Source organism: Marmota marmota, unplaced genomic scaffold (assembly GCF_001458135.2).
Source record: "Marmota marmota marmota unplaced genomic scaffold, marMar, whole genome shotgun sequence".
In the NCBI taxonomy this organism is placed as follows: domain Eukaryota; kingdom Metazoa; phylum Chordata; class Mammalia; order Rodentia; family Sciuridae; genus Marmota; species Marmota marmota.
Genome location: NW_025999842.1, coordinates 29,712,641 through 29,718,640, shown reverse-complemented (window position 1 = coordinate 29,718,640; position 6,000 = coordinate 29,712,641). Strand labels below are relative to the sequence as shown.

At 35.7% G+C, this 6,000-nt stretch overlaps 1 protein-coding gene and 1 pseudogene across 3 annotated transcripts in view; both read left to right on the top strand.

Moving 5' to 3' along the window:
- Positions 1–6,000, top strand: part of Cdk19 (cyclin dependent kinase 19) — a 145,042-nt gene that overhangs the window by 37,492 nt on the left and 101,550 nt on the right. The window lies entirely within an intron of this gene.
- LOC125612048 lies at positions 7–966 on the top strand (annotated as a pseudogene).

The window sequence follows — 6,000 nt, the reverse complement described above, 5'->3', positions numbered from 1 at the left end:
AGCCCGGCAACGTGGTCTCGGTCGCGAAGCTTTCCCTCGGTTTTATCGGGTCCTGAAGAATGAAGACTTAAATCCAAGGTCATGGCAAAGCACCTGAAGTTCATTGCCAAGACTGTGATGGTACATGAAGGGAACGTAGAAGGTGCATACAGGACCCTGAACAAAATCCTCAGCATGGATGGGCTCACTGAGGACATTAAACGACAAAGATGAGAAACCTCGCCGCAAGCGACAGCAGGAAAGCTATGAAACCTGCAGCGGATCTACAACATGGAAATGCCTCGAGAGATCAACTTTTTGATGCGAAAGAATTGGGCAGATCCATGGCAGGGCTGCTGAGACGAGGATAGGAGGCCCACATCCAGTTTGTCTCCACCTTTCTCTATAATAAACTCAAATAGACTATATGCAAGAAAACTTGCATGTAGAGAAGCAACCCCACTGGTCAACAGTAGACTGTCTTTCTTATTAAGAGAAAGCGAAACAGTCCAAAAGTAGTCTAGGAGTAGAATGGTGGTGGTTAAAGGATAGGGAAGAAGGCTATCAGCTATTGTTTAATGGGTGTAGAGTGTCAGTTTGCAAATCTGAAAACATTCTGAAGATAGATGGTGATGATTGCCAAAAAAAGTGAATGTACTTAATGCCACTGATTATACACTTTAATAGTTTAAAAATGGTAATTTTTGTAAAAGTATTTACAATAAGTATGTTTAATTCCAGGGTAGGTAAGGAAAATTTCCAAACTCTGGTGGAACTTTTACCTACCATATTCTACCCACTTTTATGAACCCAAAAGCAAAATCTTATTGGAAAAGCATCAGTTACTTTTTACTGAGCTACTCCCCCATCCCTGTTCAACCATTGAACAGAGAGGAGAGGAATTATGTATGTATTTGGAATAAATCTGCATCCAAAATACCTTAACAGTAGGCTGGAGTGATGGAATCCTTGCCCAGAGCAATAAAAGACAAGTTTAACATTATATATATATATATATATATATAAATCATGTCATCAGCAAATAGGGATAGTTTTGAGTTCTTCTTTCCCTATTCTTATCCCTTTAAATTCTTCCTTCTGTCTAATTGCTCTAGTTAGAGTTTCAAGGATTATGTTGAATAGAAGAGAGAGAGAGAGGGCATCCTTCTCTTGTTTTTAGAGGGAATGCTTTCAATTTTTCTTCATTTAGAATGACGTTGGTCTTGGATTTAGCTTTTACAATGTTGAGTTATGTTCCAACTATCTCTAGTTTTTCTAGTGTTTTGAACATGAAGGGCTGCTGTATTTTGTCAAATGCTTTCTCTGTATCTGTTGAGATGATCATATGATTCTTTGTTAAAATCTATTAATGTGATTAATTACATTTATTAATTTCCATATGTTGAACTAACCTTGCCTCTTCAACAGATAGTGCTGGGAGAACTGGATATCCATATGCAACAAAATGAAATTCAACCCCTGTCTCTCACCATGCACAAAACTCAACTCAAAGTGGATCAAGGACCTAGGAATTATACCAGAGACCCTGTGCCTAATAGAAGAAAAAGTAGGCCCAAGTCTCCATCATGTCAAATTAGGCTCCAACTTCCTTAATAAGACTCCTATAGCACAAGAATTAAAATCAAGAATCAATAAATGAGATGGATTCAAACTAAAAAGCTTCTTCTCAGCAAAAGAAACAATCAAGGAGGTAAATAGAGAGGCTACAGAATGGAAGCAAATTTTTAACACACGCACATAGCTAGAGCACTAATCTCCAGAATATATAAAGAACTCAAAAATCTTAACCCCCCCAAAAACAAATAACCCAATCAATAAATGGGCTAAGGAACTGAACAGACACTTCTCAGAAGATGATATACAATCAATCAACAAATATATGAAAAAATGTTCAACATCTCTAGCAATTAGAGAAATGCAAATCAAAACTACTTTAAGATTTTATCTCACTCCAGCCAGAATGGCAGCTATTAAGAATACAAACAAGGGGCTGAGGTTGTGGCTCAGAGGTAGAGCACTTGCTTAGCATGTGTGAGGCACTGGGTTTGATCCTCAGCACCACATAAAAAGAAAATATTGTGTGCACCTACAACTAAAAAAATATTTTTTAAAAAAAGAATATAAACAGTAATAAGTGTTGGTGAGGATTTGTGGAAAAAGGCACACTCATACATTGGTGGTGGGACAGCAAAATGGTGCATTCAATATGGAAAGCCGTATGGAGATTCCTTGGAAAACTGGGAATGGAACCACTTTTTGACCCAGCTGTCTTACTTCTCAGTCTATACCCAAAAGTTGTGAATTCTTTTAGTTTTTGTTTATCATGGAAGGTTTTTATTTCATCTTTAAATCTGAAGCTTAATTTTGCTGGATATAGGATTCTTGGTTGGCATCTATTTTCTTTCAGAGCTTTGTATATGTTATTCCAGGACCTCTTAGCTTTGAGGTTCTGGGTGGCTTCATCTTTTTCTAAAATTTCTTTTTCTGACTTTTTGTTTGCTATAGGTTCTTCAGACCAGAGGTAGTTCAGTGTTGACCTGGATACCTCCTAGAGTATTGCTAGGAGCTGGAGATCCTTGGGTTAATCTAATTATGATTATAACAAGAGAGGTTTGAGCTACCACTAAAAATATTTGTGTATGTTGGCTGCTGAATGGTGTATTACCTTGCTACAGTTCTCTTGGAGCTGGGCATCTAGTTTGGACCTTACTGAAAAGTGTAAGGTCATGTTTTCCATTAATCTAGTTCCCAGTATTTCACTCAGGAGATTTTTCTACTGAACTTGATTCTCTGTACTTGAGAAATTCTCTGAATTACCTTTAAATTCTACATTGAGTGTGGTTTTCTGCCTAGGATTGTTTTTACTTTAGGTGGTAATTTCTACTCTTTGTACAAATAGGTACTTATTTTTCTATTATCTTTAGAATTGTTTGCATCAAGAATTTTCCAGAACATAGTGTCTCAGATGGAAAACTTAATAGAATCACAGTTTCTGCTTAATATTTTTTTCTTTTTTCATTGTGACAATTGAGAGTGAAGTTTGCATGGTATTGATACACATTATGGACAAATAGGAGACATGCCTTAAATTTTAAAAATTCACTATAGTATATATCTATGTTTTTACTACAAGTATGTATACATACACCCATGTATGTAAATTTTAATCCTGTACTTTTACTTATTAAACTTCTTGGATTATTTTTAGGATGCCTTTTCTGTAGTCAAGCTATTTAATGAACATTAAAATGTAAAAAGCAATTTTCCTAAAACTGTATTCGTTTTGTCTCTCTTCTTGTCTTTTAAAATAGAGTTAGGGAAGAATTAAGGTGCCCTCTAAAAATCAAACTGTCATAGCAGGGCAGGACAGGTTTGCCTGCTTTTCCACACTTGTCATATAAAAGAAAACATTGTACTTTTATGATACTTAATATTACATGTACCTGAAACATCCAAGCTGTGTGGTATGAAATACTACTATTACATGGAAGAACTCCTGGAAAGGGACACTGACATTGGATAAGAGCAGTAAAGCTTCCCTACCCCATGTACCTTAGTTATTGAAATATTTCTGGACATGTGGTAAAGGGGACACATCTTTAGTCTTTATACTAAAGTATTAGCCTCTGCCCTCAAATTAGTATTCACATGTTTCATTCAGGAGATGTTTCTGCTTGAGTTCCATATACCCTCTGGGACCTTGCTATTTCACACGGTGAATTTCAGAGGTGCCACATCACCATTTACCATATGGCAGTATACAAAAGAGAAATAGTAATGATATATGTACTACTTTATTCTCCATTTAAAAACTGCGGAGTTTAAAATTGCAGATTTTTTAGTATTGATTTAACAGATGGAAGTTATATTTAAACTTATTAAGTGAAATAATTACTGGGTTCATTCCTTGTTCCTATCCATGTAATTCAGAGTAAGAGGCCTATGCTTCAGTCTATTCTGCTCAAGCTTTCAAATTCCTTTGACAGTCTGGATGTGAAATTCAAAAGCCATTAATGTGATGTGTTAATTTTGCACTTTTTGACTTACTGCAAAAAATCTTATAGTTTCCATAGCAACGATATCCTATCCAGATTGTGTAATATTCTTTACAGTATTAAAAATAAAACTATGCAATTACATGAGCTTCTGGAGCTCTTCATTTAGGGAAATAGGGAATTGAAATATTTCTGTTGAAAAATGTGATCACTTGTGAAAAATTTGTCAGAAAGCTTTTATAATTTTGTTTTAAGAACTTATTAAACTTAATAAGAGATACCTGGTAGTTAATTTACTTGTTAAATGTATAATCTGTACATTTTAAGCATTGTGTCAGAGTATCTCAGGCATATGTGCTGTCACACACGTACTTGGCTTTCATTTTATTTGGTTACCTGCTGTTTATGCTTTTTCGAGACTTCTGAGTGATCTGAAGAAATAGGAAGCATTATGGAGAAAAGAGAAAAAATGATCACTTAAGCTTTCCCTGATTTTTGACCTTGGTCTTTAAAACATGCCCAAACTCTCACTTTGAAAATATTAGAGATTATCCTAGTAGTTGATTATTTCCAGAATATTAAATTATTTTGATTCCTCCATTCTAGTTTTTTTTGTGGGGGGAGTGGCACCAAGGATTGAACTCAGGGAGGGACATTTGACCACTGAGTCACATCTCTAGCCCTATTTTGTATGTTATTAGTGATGGGGTCTAACTGAGTTGCTTAGTGCCTTGCTAAATTGCTGAGGCTGGCTTTGAATTTGTGATCCTCCTGCCTCTATCTCCGGAGCTGCTGGGATTACAGACCTGCGCCACTGAGCCTGACCTCCTTTATTCTAATTTAAAAGACAATATTACTTAGTGCTTGGGTTGACTTAATTTCCTATATCTTAACGCAATTGTTTTTAATTTTTGTATTATCTCCAACATATGTATAGATGTATATATATTTCTATATAACATAATTTGTGCATTTTCTTAGTGGTGTATGGTAGACATTTACATGTTTCTAATGACCATAGCCATCATTTTAATAATTATATCACAGACCATCCTTTTTTTTTTTTGGGTACTGAGATTGAACTCAGAGACTCTTAACCACTGAGTCACATCCCCAGCCATTTTAATTTTTTTATTTTGAGACAGGGTCTCACTAAATTGCTTAGGGCCTCAGCCTCCCAAGTCACTGGGATTACAGGCATGTGCCACATGTCATGGCTACAGTCCATCCTTTTGACATATCTGGGGTATTTTCTGTTTATCAAAATGCTGCTTATTTGCTGAATGGCATATCTTGGAAGAAAAATGTCCATGATTTTCACGTTGACTATGGGAGAAAGAAATCATAATTTTATAATTTCTTATACAATGAAATCATTTCCCCAAAACATAGGTGATTGTGATAATCTTTAAAATGCATGCAAAAATATGTTTTTAAAGCATGTTATGTTTTTAAAGCATCTTAAACTGCTTTATCGGCTAGTAAACACAGATAAATGAGGAGAATAGTTATATAGGACAAATTTGGCATTTTTTTGGCATTTTAATGCATCCATTATGTCCTGATGATATCTTGCTGAGGCTCTACTCCAAAGACAAAATTTGGAGGGCGTGAATTATGCCCCTGTTATTAGAACAACCCCGTATATGATCTGTAGTTCCAGCATTCAGCTGGGGTCCTTGTGTATTTTTGGTGTTAGTGTCTCAAAGATACTTTATTCACCAGCTGCTCATCTGATGTTGGTTCTATGGGTTTGTATCATCATTATTGAATTCCTAGTTACTCTGATTAACTATTAGGAATTCCGAGATCCCTAATCCTTTTTCTATTGTTTGCAAAACCAACGGTAACTACTGAGTTTCTTGTAGAGTTTCCTGAGAAATGAGATGTTGGTGGCTATGTTTTGAAGTCTTAAGGGCTTTTGGTTGGGGTCTTAGAGCTTTTGAATATCCCTTATTCTAGTTGAGACTCAGTTTTCTAGGTGAGAACAGGTTCCTTGTCCTGT